The sequence below is a fragment of the Podarcis cretensis genome (genome assembly GCF_951804945.1).
Source record: "Podarcis cretensis genome assembly, chromosome: 6".
In the NCBI taxonomy this organism is placed as follows: Eukaryota; Metazoa; Chordata; class Lepidosauria; order Squamata; family Lacertidae; genus Podarcis; species Podarcis cretensis.
Window position 1 is genome coordinate 23,629,581 of NC_137175.1, and position 15,564 is coordinate 23,645,144.

The following is a 15,564-nucleotide window of genomic DNA, read 5'->3' on the forward strand; positions in this document are numbered from 1 at the left end:
TTGGCATGTTCTAGAATCATAGTTTGCTTTTCTATTATTATTTTTTGTAGAAAAGGAGAAATAATCCTTAATCCTAGTAAATATTTGACACAATATAAAGGTAAAAGAAAGAAATGCATAATACTTTATTATTACAAAGAAATGCTTGCTTAAAACAGACAATACTGAATTGCTTAAGATGTAGGCAAGTAAGAACAACAAATAATTTAACTTGGTATCCTGAATGTATTGTGAGCTAAGAAGTATTACATATAGATATATAATAATAGTTCAAATTGCCTGTGAAATGAAAATGGTGTTCTGATTTCTAATCATGTTTCAGTCATATGGTTTTGTTCAGTGGTGTGGGTTTTAAGCTGCATCACAGTTTAGTTAAATCCTTTTTTTTATTGTACATTTTGTCTTGGTAAGTATATGAGAGCCTAAACGCTAGTTGATTTGGGCTGTTGAGAAATGTAATTTATCTCCTTTGTGACAATTACCCATACCTTTTTCACACCCCGCCAATCTCAGATAGCATAATGGTAAAGGGAAGTCTTTTCCTTTTTTCTTATGCCGCGCTTCTGGCTAAGGAGCTTGAGAAGCTACAGTAATTTTCCTGTTACTAACGGTTGTCAGCTAGGAAATGTGTTCATGGTGATGGGGATTTCTAATGTAGAAGGCACTTGGCAAAAGAAAAACGCTGAAAATCTTTGTGTACATGGCCATCTCTTAGTTACTGCATGGCTCTGCTCCCTGATCACTACCGTTACCTAACCACTTTCAATATGAGAACCCCTCTAATACTCCTTGATTATGTGGAGGGAGAAGGCAGAGTTGGAAGATGGGAGATAATACATGCCCAGGCTACTCATTCCTCCTAACAGCCTGGCACCATGTGTGTATGCTGGGAGCAGTTGGTGGAGTAGACCGGAAAATGGCAGTATTAATTCTGTATGTCAGTCCTCCCCCAACCTGGTGCCCCCCATATGTTTTGAACTGGGAGACCCATTATTCCTTATCTTGCTGGTTGGGGCTGATGAAAGCCATCTTAATGAGGATACCGCCATACATGGGCAAGGATCGTGCCCTGTTGGCATCTAACCAGCAGTTACATACTTGAGATTTAGTACTGCCATTATAGGCTGTAATACTGCTGAAGGAGCAATGTAATTCCCAGCCAAAGTATGTGTGCATGCGTAGTGTGTCGTATTGGCAAAATGTTTCTTCCAGTGTTAAGACACCATCTCCTACCCTTGTCACTAACTGCTTATCTCATTTCTTATTACTTTTTCTTTTTAAAAAAGTCACCTTGCCTCCAAAAGCCATTTGCCACATTGCAGAGGCATATAGGGCCCAGTTCATTGAGCTGAGAATTGCCTTCATTGACTGGGATCTCAGACTGAGATCTTTGCCATAACCTGGTGCCTGATCTCATTAACTGGAAATGCCAAGGATTGGTCCTCAGATACTACTCTCCATGTATGCTACCATTGAACTATGGTTCCTTCTCATAGTTTTCACCAGGCACTGTTTCCTCCCCTCCCCCCATTCCTGCACCATACACATAGCTGTCAACTTTCAGATTTGAAAATAAGGGATTAGCAGCCTCAAAAATAAGGGATCAGCAGCCTCACCAGTCCCGGGGACAGTCTACGGGATATCTAACAATCCGGGATAGCAGCGGGAAACGGTGCTGGAATCAGGGGATTTCCTGCAAAAAAAGGGAAGGTTGACAGCTATGGCCATACAGTGGAAACCTTTAAAGACAGAAGTCAACTCAGCTTACTGTGAACAATTGTTGCAAGCACCCCATTGCTTATTTAAGATGCAGCCTTGTCGTGCAGTATGGCGTAGTATCTGAAAGGATAAAGCAAAATATTTGCATGGATCTCTGCAGGTGATGGCTGTTCCTGTGTGAGAGTTGTGCTTAGAATTTCCAATTACAGTAATCAAAAGCAGTTGCAGTAATTCAATAGCAGAGGCTTAAATACCAGTGCACCAGTGCAGGTAATTAGTCACGTACTGTAGCAGATTTAAATAAATTATGCTGCCCTTTTTATCCTGAAGGGTTTGCTCATACAGTGTTCCCTCCCCATCTTCGAGCTTACGTATACTATAGTTTAGATTTTATTACTTGAAGCATTGTCCCTTACATTTTTAATCTTCTTAAAACATCCTTAAGCTTAATTGGGTCTCTTTTTTTAAGTTCTGTTTTTTTGTCAGTTGGGAGATGTCTGAAAAAGCGCAGGAGGTTAAAATGTCACTCAGTGCATTTTTACCCAAGATTGTCATGGAAATTGAGTGTTCACTGTGAATAGTTGTATTGCAGTTCTCAGAGAGCCTTCTTGTGTAGAGAGAAACATAAATGATGCCTCTTTATGTTTACTGAGTTTGAGGCAGTTAGGCTTAATTGAATGGCTTTTTCAAAATGTAGCTAAATTTGCCCCTTAACTTCCCTTCAGCATGACAAACTCTGTCTTGGCTGGGAGAAAGAAGGTAATAACGGCTGACTTCATTCCTAATTATTTGCAAACCTTAAACCATAATACAAGATGTGCTTGTTGTTCTTTCATTGCATCTTCATCTCCGTCGAAGTGCAGGCACCATTCCAGTATTGCTGGTCTGAGATGTGTTTTCTCTGCCACAGATTGAGTGACTTTTCAGTATGTCATCCTTTAACTGAATTCCCTGTCTATATAAATGAGATTGCTGAAGATAAATCTATTCTAAAGTATAACATACTTGGAGGCTGAAGTGGGGAGCCCTTCCCATCACCACAGTTTCATGAATATTTTGCATTGTCAACCATGTTGGAAAGAGTCAAGGGAGTTTGCTAGGGGCTTTCCTCAAAGTGTATTTCTTCCTTGATATGTATATTTCAAGTATTCCCTATTTAGGCTGTATCTGTCCTGATCGACGTTGTGCTTCTGCCTAAATTTCAATAAATCATAGTAGCAGAAGAGGGCATTCTCTTTCAAGCATGGGAATAAACCTCATACTGGGATTGTAAATGATAGCCTATCACAGTGATTCACTCTGCCATTCAAAGGAGCTCAGATTTGGTGCATATTATGCACATTGGGTGCAATCCGGTGCAGATTTGGCAGCTGTCACTCATTTGGAGGTGTATTGACAAGGCTGCGTATATACTGTGCATCTCCAGTTCATAGCATAAGCGTAGAACGTAATGTTTTGAGAGAACACACATTACTCATTTAGCCCATATGGTTGTGCACATCAGCTGTGAAGGGTCTTAAAATTGCTTAATGCAGTCTTTGAAGCTGTTTCGGGCTCAGCTTCAGTGCGTTTACAAAGTGCACCCCTCACTCTCCCCCACCACTGAGGGCTAATCACCAAACTGTATGTGGCATATTTTACATAATTGGCAATTGCACAAGTTTTAGGAAAAGTAAAGAGTAGGTGGGGATGGGGCTGTTGATATTGGGCTTCCAATGCCTGCTATTTGCATTGGTAGGAAATCTTCCATTGGTACCAGTTGGCCATTGGCAAATAATAGGCATGGGATGTGTGTGAGCTGGATTTTGGACCACAGTGGAAGTAAAGTGTTAAAAACCCCTATCACCAGGATCCAGTTCCTACCCCCACAGATGCTATTTAAACTTCTTTTTTAAAAATATGAGTCATCTCACATCCAGTTTGCCCTAAGTAATCCTATCCATTCTCCACACATCTGGAACTGGGGGATGGAGAATGTTTCCAAGCTAGAGAGCTATGGACTTTTGAGTCCTGTAACCTGGGGTTTTTGGAAAAATTGGGTGGCATTAATAACCTTAGGCTTGCAGCATTTTGTTTGCTCTCTAAACCTTTTGTATGCAAAACTGTGCTTTCTCTGACATTCTTTCCCACTTACAAGTTTTCCTTTTTTTGGTTAACCTCCTGTATAACTGGAACCCTTTCATCACAAACATTTGATATTTGCTTCTGCTATGCAAGCGGTGCCATGGCAAAGGTCAAATGGTAAGGACTTTCTGCACATTCTAAGATACCATGGCTGCTTCATAACATGCTCTGAAGAATGTTAATGGTTTTGCCAGTTGTACAGAGGAAACATCTATTATCCTTTCTGGAAATGATTTATAGTGAGCAACTGCAAGAGGCCGAGTGATTTATTGCTTATTGATCAATGAAAACATGCTCTGGTTTACAATGACCGGTATGTCTGCTGTGTTACAGGCCTTTGTGCTGGCGTCATTTGTCTTCTGAACAAGTCAGTATCGTCTCTCCCTTTCCTCAAATAGTTGTATTTTTTCTCTTCCGAACTCTAATGTTGGACGGCATGTTGGTAGCTTAGAGTTGATAACGTATTCCTTCTCTGACTCTTGTCAATCCTTGTTTGGTGATTAGCTCCATCTAAAGTTCGGGCAACATAGAAACAAGACTTTTCCACAGGCACAGGGTCTTCATGGCCAAATCAGTAGCATTTATTTCATTCCACGTTTAATTTATATACTACCTTTTTATATTACTACACACAAGGTGGTTTACAAGCTGAAAAAACGAGAAAGATCAATATGATCCAAACCAATAATGTCATAACTTTAAAAGAAACAACTTACGGTACATAAAATAAAGTAATATTCAGTAATCCATTGGAATATAATAGTACACAATAAAATTAAAAATAAGCAAATGATAAATAAACAGAAATTCACTCTTAACAACTGCAATAAATAATTTCTAAACTATAATCAATAAAAATAGCAAGTCACATGGCAGAAAAATAACACAATACAACTTGAGAAGCAAAGACATGCAACTTGTAAAATTACTATTTTTAAAAATGTCCCTGAACTCCTCTCTTCCCAGCTGCGTCTGATGTTCCTAGAATCATAGTTTGGGAAAGGCTCCTAAGGCTACAGAGTGGGTGGAGGCAAGTGGAAAAAGCCATTGCCTGATGAGCAGCAGTATTCACATAGTGGCTCAGTTTATGCTTTATAAACGATGAGTTTTATATTAGCACAGAGTTTGGCCGAACTCGCCATGGCGCTTCTCATGTTGTTACTCCGGAACTTAATTTCCTTCTGTTTGTAGCTTGCTCTTCATTAACCATGACAGCTTGCAATTTAAAACACACAATAGATGGGGTTCATAAAACCATTACAGTATGAAACCTTTCAATATATCAAATAGAAGTGCATTGGCCACAGTTCTAACAATACAGCAAGCAAGACCCCATTAGTGACTGGCCTCATAACGTCACCCCACCCCAGAAGCCTGTTTGAAGAGGCATTTATTCAACTCTTGCCATAAGCTAAACAGCAGCTCACTGGAGGGTTGACTATTGAAAGATTCACATGTAAAGAATTCTGCTAGCAGATAGATGCATACACAAAAGTAAAGCATTCCTTTTAGTATACTAGGTGTTTTATAATTATAAAAAAAAAAGCGCTTTTGCTGTACGATATCGAAAGGAATTTCTGTCCCAACACTTCTCACTGGCAGATTATAGGGAGAAAAAACATAGTTTAGACACCTGCTACATTTGCATTTGGCTATCTATATTTAGACACTATATAAAAGCTTCACTATTGTGTGCATTTTTATTAATAACTTTGCATAGTAGCTTCACATTTTAAACTAGAGGTGAATAGATAGATGTGTCTGGAGTATAGTTTGTCTTAGATTATCCTGTTTATCAGTGGGACAGCTTTTAAAAATGAGTACGCTATGATGCATCCATAACTGAGGAGTTTTGTCTTCCTGCATAATACTGAAATTTGAGAAACAGGAAGCTTGAGATAGGATGCATTCTTTAACTAATACTAGACTTCCTTGTGAAGGTAGCTCTAAATTAAAACTTAGATGAAAATGCATTGTGCTGAAATAGGATTGTATCCAGTGTAGTGCTATTTTAAAGTCACTTAGTAATGTACTTGTTCTGTTGGTGAACAGTTTGCTGCTTCCTTTGCATGAGCAGAAGCAACAAACTAGGACTCCTGGCTTAGCATTAAATCCAAACAGGAGATTATGGTGGTTATTCACCAATGGAATGAGCCATGATTGATAAACCAAGAACAACCTTTTGCTTCAAATGGTGGTTTGGAGCAAAAGAAATCCATCGTCTTCAACTTGAACATAATGCAAAGCCAGGATTGTGGTTTGTTGCTCATACGGATGTTACATCATTGGTTTACTGTGACATGTGAACACAGCTATTGACAGCTCTTCACTTCAGCTAGATTGTTGCAGTCCCATCCATGCAGAATCAAGGCTGTGCTAACAGGAATAAAAAGATCAAAATTCTGCACCAAGGAAGTTCTAGCTGTATGCCAAGAAAAGCAGATTTCTGCTATCCCTTTAAATTATGCAATTTGTATTATCTTTGATCTTTGCATTTTTCTGCATCTGCTGATCATAACAGGGGATAAGGAATTTTTGGCATTGAGGTACAGCTTTCAGTTTTTGAGATTACATCAGAACTAAAAAAAATGTCGGGCTTGAAAACGTGGTTTATCCAAGTTGTCAATCCTGTATGCACTTCCATTAAACTCAAGCAGTTTGTATAGGATTGGAAAGTAACGAATTAAGGTTACAAACACTGCTTTGGCATCATTAGTTCTTCATAAGGTAATATTGTTCTCCACGCCAACTCAGTTCTTCTTTTGAGAGAAGATGTTATTTTGCTCGTTGCTGAATCCCAGCTGCAGACGCACAACTGCTTCAAATTGCATCTCTGATATACATCAGGTTCCTCATATACGTATGTGCACCACAGAAATGCCGGGCTCCATTGCAACCCGCAATGGGGGCATATCACTTTTAGATTTAGAAAATGCTTTCTGCCAGTGTTCAAATTGGAAAAAGTCAGGTAGCTTAGGGCTTGAATTGTTTTCAGTACCTACTGCCAAGGATGATTATTTCCCCCTTCCACATCCCCTTCCTTAACTGGCCATAAAAATCCCAGTTCATAAGACAGGCTCATCAGTCAAAAGTTTTTCTCTTCATAAAAGTGACACTGATCAGATTTGTCAGAATTCAAGCTCGGTCAGAGGTATGTGCCTATCTCTCCAGGCACCGGCTGAATCCTTTTGACCTCCCTCCGGCGACTCCCGGTAGGAAAAACACGAGGTCCGTTCCGGCGATTTTCCTCAGGCTGTGAGAAAAACACACCAAACTGCTTCTCCTCCTCCCTGCTCTACTGCATATCCCCAGGGAGGGGAATCAGACACAGACAGAAATGTATCTACATGTTTTATTCCTGTCTTCAGCAGTCATATAGAGAAAACATGTCTGCTCTCTTCAACAAAACAGAGAGAAACACCAAACTCCACCCATGTACATCCTGTACAGGTCATATGACACACACACTGAGCTAACATCCGGTGCTCAGTACAGAATGGACTGCCCCTTTGTTTCCATGGCAACAGTCACATACATCCTGTCTGGCTTTGCAGCCACAAGCAGCAGACTTGGCTGCTATAGCCTTTGCTTGCTGCTGCATTGCTGCTTTAGAATAACATACTCCCCCTAAAGTATCAATGCGTGCAGCGAGCAAAGCGTCATCCAGAGAAGAAAACAAACAGTTGTTATACTTATAACACTCCCCTGTTGTTTCAGTTCCACCCTTGGAACTACACGCCACTGGTTTTACCAATGTACCTCTCTGGTTGTGTGACTTCCAAGGAATGAGTGCTTCTGCATTACCTTGGTTAGCAACTCTCTGTTGTGCCTTTGTCTCTGACTCAGACACAGCTTCAATTTGACCTTGGTCGTTTACAACAGCAACACATGCAATGGCTTGGTTGGCAAACTCTTTTGAATACCTTTTGGGTGGTACACCCTTCGTTGCTCTCTCAGACCTACGTAAGAGGTGCTGCTCTCCCTTGCTTTCTGGTTCAGCCTCTGAGCTCTCTGGAGAACCAGTACTAAGCTTAATCAGTGGTTCATCCTCCTCTTCTGAGGGTCTAGTCATTGTGTGAGATTTCTTCTCAATGACTGTGACAACTGAGCTGTCTGAGCTATCGCTGTCATCATCAGTACTACTGAACTCAATAAGATCAAACTCATCATCATCATCATCATCAGAATCATCATCATCTCCTGTGGGAAATGTGTGAACAATCACTCTCTCCTGTTCAGGAGCACTCTCTAGAAATTTTGTGAGAATCACCTTACCAGATTCAGACAAAGTTACTCTGTAGAGACCCTTTTCATAACCCACAAAAATGCCTCTGGCATTCTTTACTCCACCTGGAGCTTCTGTCCTCACATGAGACCCAAAAACCTTGAAATGGGCAACAGAAGGTTTTCTGTGGAACAGTTTCTCAAAAGGAGAACATCCCAAGTCTTTTGAGACCTTTCTCAACCACGTGTAACAATATGACATTAGCGACTCAGCCCAGTACTCATGTGGCAGATGTGAACTAAGCAATTGCGCATGCATTCCCTTTTGCAATTCTTTGTTCACTCTAACACAGACACATCTGTTCCAAGCTTCTTCGGAAGCTGCAATTTTGTGTCTTATCCCTTTCTTCTTCAGGAACCTCTGGAAATCCTGTAAGAGAAAAATTGGCTTCTCATCTGTGCAAAGACAATCTATGTCAGCATCATGCATATTTTTAACCTTGTCACAAAACTCTTTAAACCTTTCTAAGGCTTCTTTCGGTCTCTCCAAAAGATAAATCCAGACAAAACCTGTGAAAGAATCAACACATATTAGGTAATACTTTGCATTGCCTCTAGATGGTGCTAAAGGACCAATCACATCAGCATACACCCGCTGAAATGCCTTGTCGACCCTCGAGGTGACCTGCTTGGCGTTCTTCTTGGCTACACCTGCAAAAGAAATCATGTTAGAATCACAAGAACTACATTCCATGTAATCACTTTGATCAAAAGTCAACAAATACAGTCCATCTTTCTCTTCGGCAGAAAGATACAACTCTCCATCTTTGTAGATCTCGCAGTGTTGATCATCATAGGACAGTTTTAGTCCCTTCTTGGCAATCTGCGAAACGCTGAGCAGATTGTACTTCAACTCTGGAACCAAATAAACATTGTTTATAGTCAAGTTCAGACTTTTAAGATACACAGTCCCAATTCCGGTGGCTTCCAGCTCTCGACCGTTGGCTTGTTGTACAACGAAGCTTTGCTTCTTAAACGACGAAAACAAATCCCTGCGATGGGTCATGTGAACCGTCGCTCCCGTGTCTAAAACGAAGGAATTCCCCACTTGTGGTGTGGCTTTTAGGGACATCAAAGCCTTTGCAGGCTTCGCCTGTGACTTGGCATGACTTCTGCCTGACGCCTCAGACTTCGTTGAGCTTCCCTTGGCTCCTTTGTTCTGACGTGGCTTCCTGCAGTTCCGCTGAAGATGCCCAGTCTGTCCACAATTGTGGCATTGGACAACGTTCAAAGCTACAGCGTCTCCTCCAGTAGCTACAGCAGTGGGGGTGTTAGAACTCCGTTCTTGACTCCCCCTGTCCTTGACTTCCAGGGCGGCAAGTCTGTCATGTTCGTTCAGAACCACGGCAAAGACCCTGTCCGCCGTTAGATCTTGCGCTGGGAGAGACCCCAGCTGACTGGCAACCGTTTTGTAAGTCCGATTCAGGCTATTGATCACCATGAAGCAAAACACTTCCTCATCCAGATGGAAATTGCGTTCCACCATCTGCTGACGCAGAAATTTCATTTCCGTCAGGTGCGCTTGAACATCTCCATCAGGCGCAAGCCTCAGGTTGGTCAGCTTTTCAAAATACAGCAACGCTGAAGAACCTGCATCTCTCTGATGTGTCCTTCTCAGCGTGTCCCAAACATCTTTCGCGTGCTCTAAATCTTGTATATGAATAAGCTGAGAGTCTGACACGCACAGAATTATAGCAGTTCTGGCCTTCATATCCTGTGACTCCCAAACAGGCGTTGGTGCTGCAGGGATGGGGTTCTCAATCACCCTAAACAGTCTCTGATTCTGCAGCAAAGCCTTCATCTTAATAGACCAAGATGCATAATTGTCACTGGTCAAGAGGGGTGGAGAAGGCAGACTTCCCTTCTTGACATCCATTTTGAGTCCTTGCATTGACTCTCAAACACAAGCCTCTAAAATCCAATAGCTGGCTTGTTTACACTCTGTGCACCTGGCAGCAATAACACTGGCCGCTTGGAAAGTCCCTTTTACAGTTCCTTTGTAAGGACCTAGTCAAAACACGAGCCTGACTTCCAGCCCTTATCTTGAAACTGGCCTGCGTTGCTAAGCAACCACATTCCTTTCCTTGGACAGGAAAAACCACAGGAATGTTTGGAATGCAGACTCTTCTCTCTCGGAGCTGTTTTTCCCAAACGTTGCTCCCATGAAGCAGAGAATTAATCCATCTGCATTCACACTTCTAAGCCCGAAAATCTCATACCTGGGCTCCGTAGCTTGGCTTTCAGCTTCTTCTGGTCAGCTTCTGGCTGCAGAGAATCAGCCTCCATCTCAGGCTTCTTGGAGAGGGATGAATACAGTCTCCTTGATGCAGACTCCCATGGATCGTAGCAACCGTCAACTGCTACCAAAGTCAGAATTCAAGCTCGGTCAGAGGTATGTGCCTATCTCTCCAGGCACCGGCTGAATCCTTTTGACCTCCCTCCGGCGACTCCCGGTAGGAAAAACACGAGGTCCGTTCCGGCGATTTTCCTCAGGCTGTGAGAAAAACACACCAAACTGCTTCTCCTCCTCCCTGCTCTACTGCATATCCCCAGGGAGGGGAATCAGACACAGACAGAAATGTATCTACATGTTTTATTCCTGTCTTCAGCAGTCATATAGAGAAAACATGTCTGCTCTCTTCAACAAAACAGAGAGAAACACCAAACTCCACCCATGTACATCCTGTACAGGTCATATGACACACACACTGAGCTAACATCCGGTGCTCAGTACAGAATGGACTGCCCCTTTGTTTCCATGGCAACAGTCACATACATCCTGTCTGGCTTTGCAGCCACAAGCAGCAGACTTGGCTGCTATAGCCTTTGCTTGCTGCTGCATTGCTGCTTTAGAATAACAAAAGTCAGGTAGCTTAGGGCTTGAATTGTTTTCAGTACCTACTGCCAAGGATGATTATTTCCCCCTTCCACATCCCCTTCCTTAACTGGCCATAAAAATCCCAGTTCATAAGACAGGCTCATCAGTCAAAAGTTTTTCTCTTCATAAAAGTGACACTGATCAGATTTGTAAAAGTTCTATGCCTTTATTGTTTCTACTGATGGTATATTTTTGTAGTGTTCAGCAGTTTTAGGATTATGAAGACTCTTTAAAACAAAGTTGCGTGCAGGATTCTAAAAGAATAAACTGAGAGACGGTTATATTAAGAACATTCTGTTCTCCCTGTGTAGACTGATAAGCTGAATTCGGTAACCCCAAGCTTACACAGCACATCCTTTAGCTCAGTGGGATCATCAGTCCAATATATTCTCCTGCAGTTTTGATGGAAATGAGAGTGAATTGGATGGAGGGGGTCAAAGAATCACTTGCTGCTTGTGAGATAGAGAAATAGGCCTGGGTAGTGTGTGGGAGATATGGTTGCAAGGCCTGACAGTGGTTCAGGGCTCCGACTTGACCTTGGTGAGCCTGGCTTCCAATTAAATGTTGTTATTGAGTAGCAGGGTCATTGAAGCAAGATGAAACTTTGGGATTTTGTTCTGAGGGGATATAACAGTGAACATTCCAAGCACAAAGCAATGAACCACGGAGTTTGCTTTTTGTTTTCCTTCCCAATCAATCATTGGTTTTGCCAAACAAAAATTTAATGTACAAACTCATTGGGGGGGGGGGGATTCAAACTTAACCATATTTGAATGCCGCTTTTTCTTCTAAGGAACCTCGGTAGTGTGCATTATAGTATATTGTTCCTCACAACAGCTTGAGAGGTCGGTTGGAGTGAGAGACAACACTTGACCGTTCCTGCATTGGCTCTCCATTAAAAATAAGTAGATCTCATAAGAGGCCTAGAAGAGCATCACTTCATCTTGTGTTCTGGATCCATGATTGTGAGTTAGACCTATTTCTGGAACCGCTGTCAGGAAAAAGGCTCGCTGGGCATTCCTAGAATGCAGTAATAAGCAATACCAGTAAGCCATAACTTTAAATGTTCGGGCAAGTAGACCTATGTACTTTCCTTAGGTACCCAGGAAGCTGCCTGATACTACTTCAGACTATTTGTCCACCTAGCCCAGAATTCTCTACTTTTAAGAGCCAGTGTGGTATAGTGCTTAAGAGCTGTAGAGTCGTAATCTGGGGAACCGGGTTCGCGTCTCCGCTCCTCCATATGCAGCTGCTGGGTGACCTTGGCCTAGTCACACTTCTTTCAGCCCCACTCACCTCACAGAGTGTTTGTTGTGGGGGAGGAAGGGAAAGGAGAATGTTAGCCACTTTGAGACTCCTTTGGGTAGTGATAAAGCTGGATATCAAATCCAAACTACTACTACTACTACTACAACTCTTCTTCTTCTTCACATGTAGAAGCTTTCCAAGGGCTCAGGCAGGGATCTTTCCTGTCATCTTCTACCTGATTCGATGTTGACTGGAGATGCCATGGGTTAAACCTCTGAGACATTGTGCAGTCAAAGCATGTGCTTCATCTAATGCAGAGCCCGTCAGCACTATGAGAAGCTGTAGCCATCATTATGCGGGTGCAAAAGATTATGCTTGTCTGTGCTTGTAGAGCTGGTGGCTTGTTGTAGGAAAATGCTCAAACTGAAATTTCATAGAAGAGAAACCATAAGTTAACAGACAAAACACTGTAACGAGGGCTGAATGTTAGAGCAGAAAGTGCCAAGACAAGGAGCAAATGAAGACATTATCATTTTGGACATACTCTGAATGTGTTCGGTCTAATCTAAGGCTTCATTAATCCTTTCTTAGTTCTTATTTGTTCAAAAGGGTCTGGCTTCTCTTTTGTTATCTGCCTTGCACACAATTGTTAATGAGTGCCAAATCTTTGAACAAATTAATGTAATCAAATTCAGTAAAGTCATCCCATGAGTCTGGTGCTTTTCTTTTCTTTCTTTTTTCCTCCTGAAGAGGATTGATTCATAGGCTCTCAAAAGCTCAACATAGTTGATGAGTCAGTAAATCAGTATTACATGGTTTCTCATCAGTTGTGAGTCCTGTAGAACAGGGATGGACAAGCCATTGCCCTCCAGTTCTTTGCTCAGCTACAAATCCCATTGTCCCTGACACCATTGGCCATGTTAACAGGATAATGGGAGTTGTAGTTCAAAAACACCTGGGGGAGGGGGCAATAGGTTCCCCATTCCTGCTTTAGAAGAAATACAATGTTTTCAGCATTATATCATTTAAGTGGTTTGTGAATAGCACTCTGTCATCTTCTCTGTTAAAAATGTATATTTCAACATCACTTGATGATGATTACTCGCCTTTCACCCCGAGGTCGGTCACAACAATCTAAAATAAAACATTAAAAAAATAAAACAGTTTAAAACAAATTGGAATCTCAAGAGTAGGTCTGGTCCTAAAAATACGTATCTCAAATGTCAGAGGGTAAAGAGCTGCATCTTCAGCTTACAATAAAAATTGTGTAATGAAAGTGCTACAGAAACCTCTCTGGCTGGTCCTGAGTTTCTGAAGGCACTGGAACTACTAAGAGGAGCCTTCTGTATTTTGGACCAGCCCTATAAATTTTTATTTGTATTTTTGCATTATTTTACATGCTGGTCTCCTTTCTCTGAGGAGCTTACCACCACCACATACTATTAATGCAAATATGCTGCATGGACTGCTTTTGATGCTTTTTCTTTTGAAATAAATAAGCAGAGTGCTATGCTCAAATGCTGTGCTTTGAAAGAAAAATATGCCTAAAACTGTTGCTTTGTGCGTTTTATACGTGTGTGACCTTCAAGCATAGAAAGTTGATTTATAGCTCTGTCGGGCTTTTAAGTGTCCTGCTTGCTAAAATAGGGGAAAGAGTAATAATTTTTAAGGAGAAAATATATTGTCATAAAACTGCAGAGGTCTGCCATGGTGTAAGCACTTTTAAGCATCATATCCAGCAAATAAATACCTGCCTGCAGAAAGGTGTGTGTGTTTCTGTTTCTTTGTGTTGGTTCAGAGAAATTGACCTTCACTTGTCTTGTAATTCAGTTATAGGGAAGTGGGGGGGGGGGGGCGGAGAAGAGAGATGCCTTGTCCTTTGTGTATTATTGGATTAAGACATCAGAGCCTTTTGATGTCCTTTAAAGATTTAGGAGATGAAATGTTTGTAACTGACGGCTGTGTGGGGGGAGACAGTTGAGACACCTTGACATTTCCTTCCTTTCAATCAAGTCTGCATAGAATTTAAGATGTCAGAGGTGTGTAGGAGGTGCGCGGCACATTAGCCCTTTATTTGACTGGTTTGGATGTATATCCCCTGCTTCATAAACCATGAGTTATGAAGCCAGGAGTGAATGTTGTGGCTGCATGCTTTTCCCTTCCTGTGCATGCCAGCTTTGTTGCGATGATCCTGATTTGTTTTTAAGCCAGAGTTCCCAGTTACATCCAAAAATGGGTCAGTGGTGTAATGACTAACCAGGATAAACTTAATATGAATTGCATTAAAATGTGGATAGGGTACCATGTTGGCTACCCCAGAATTAAGTGGCTTGGTTCAGACACACAATCCCATTTATTTCAGTGGTAGGCAATATGGTACCCTCCCGGTCAGGGTTTCCCAAACTTGGGTCTCCAACTGCTGTTGGGACTACACATCCCATTATCCCTAGCTACCAGGACCAGTGGTCGGGTCAGGGATAATGGGAGTTGTAGTCTAAAAACAGCCTGCTACAGATCTTGTTGGAGCCCAGCTCCCATCAGCCCTAGCCACTGTGGTCAGCTGTCAGGAATGCGGGGAGCTGGAGCCCAGAAATGTTTGAAGAGCACCATGTTAATTTTATTAAATGTTGTTTGTACAATTCAGTGTACAAACAACACCATTTTACAATTCTCCTAAAAAATTGGCCATTATCTCGATTAGAATATGCTAAAAATGGAGCTGAATAAAAATCAGCATGGGACTGAGGGAAGTCGTAGACTAAAATGTCTGGAGAGCACCAGGCTGCCTATAGTTGTCAGGTAAAAACATTGTTGTTAAAATGCCTATATGACTGAAGTGAGTATTAAGGCCATGCTTGGACCAAATCCTTGGACCAAAGGCTTATTAAGCCAGGATTTGCGTGAGTTGGCTATATTCACCGGCAGTGCTGTGAGCTGATGTTTTGAATGCAGGGAAAGTGTTTTAAGCTCTCTTTCTCTCAGTATAGTTTTATCTGCCAATTACTGCTGATGTGTTTACTAATTATTTTTTAATTAAATTTGTTTTAATAGTATTTGTTTTTAATGGCAGGGTTCAGAATCCCCCTTTTCTTGGTGCAGAATTTGATTGCCTGAATTGCAGGCTTTACCTTTTTTTATGCAGAAGTTATAAAGTCCTGGACAACTGTGTTCTGATCTGAATTTCAAAATGTACTGCAATTTTTAATCATTCACTCTGGGTTGAATTTAACTCACATTTTACGTGTAAATATCTATTCATTGCTGCCAACTCTTATATGGGAATGCATTGAAGAACTCCTAAGGGATTTAAG

General features: G+C 41.6%; 1 protein-coding gene and 1 long non-coding RNA gene across 3 annotated transcripts in view; one reads left to right on the plus strand and one right to left on the minus strand.

The window, feature by feature from the left end:
• Positions 1-15,564, minus strand: part of LOC307218075 — a 343,388-nt gene that overhangs the window by 292,889 nt on the left and 34,935 nt on the right. The gene's annotated exons all lie outside the window — the stretch shown is intronic.
• Positions 1-15,564, plus strand: part of STK4 (serine/threonine kinase 4) — a 67,867-nt gene that overhangs the window by 33,129 nt on the left and 19,174 nt on the right. The window lies entirely within an intron of this gene.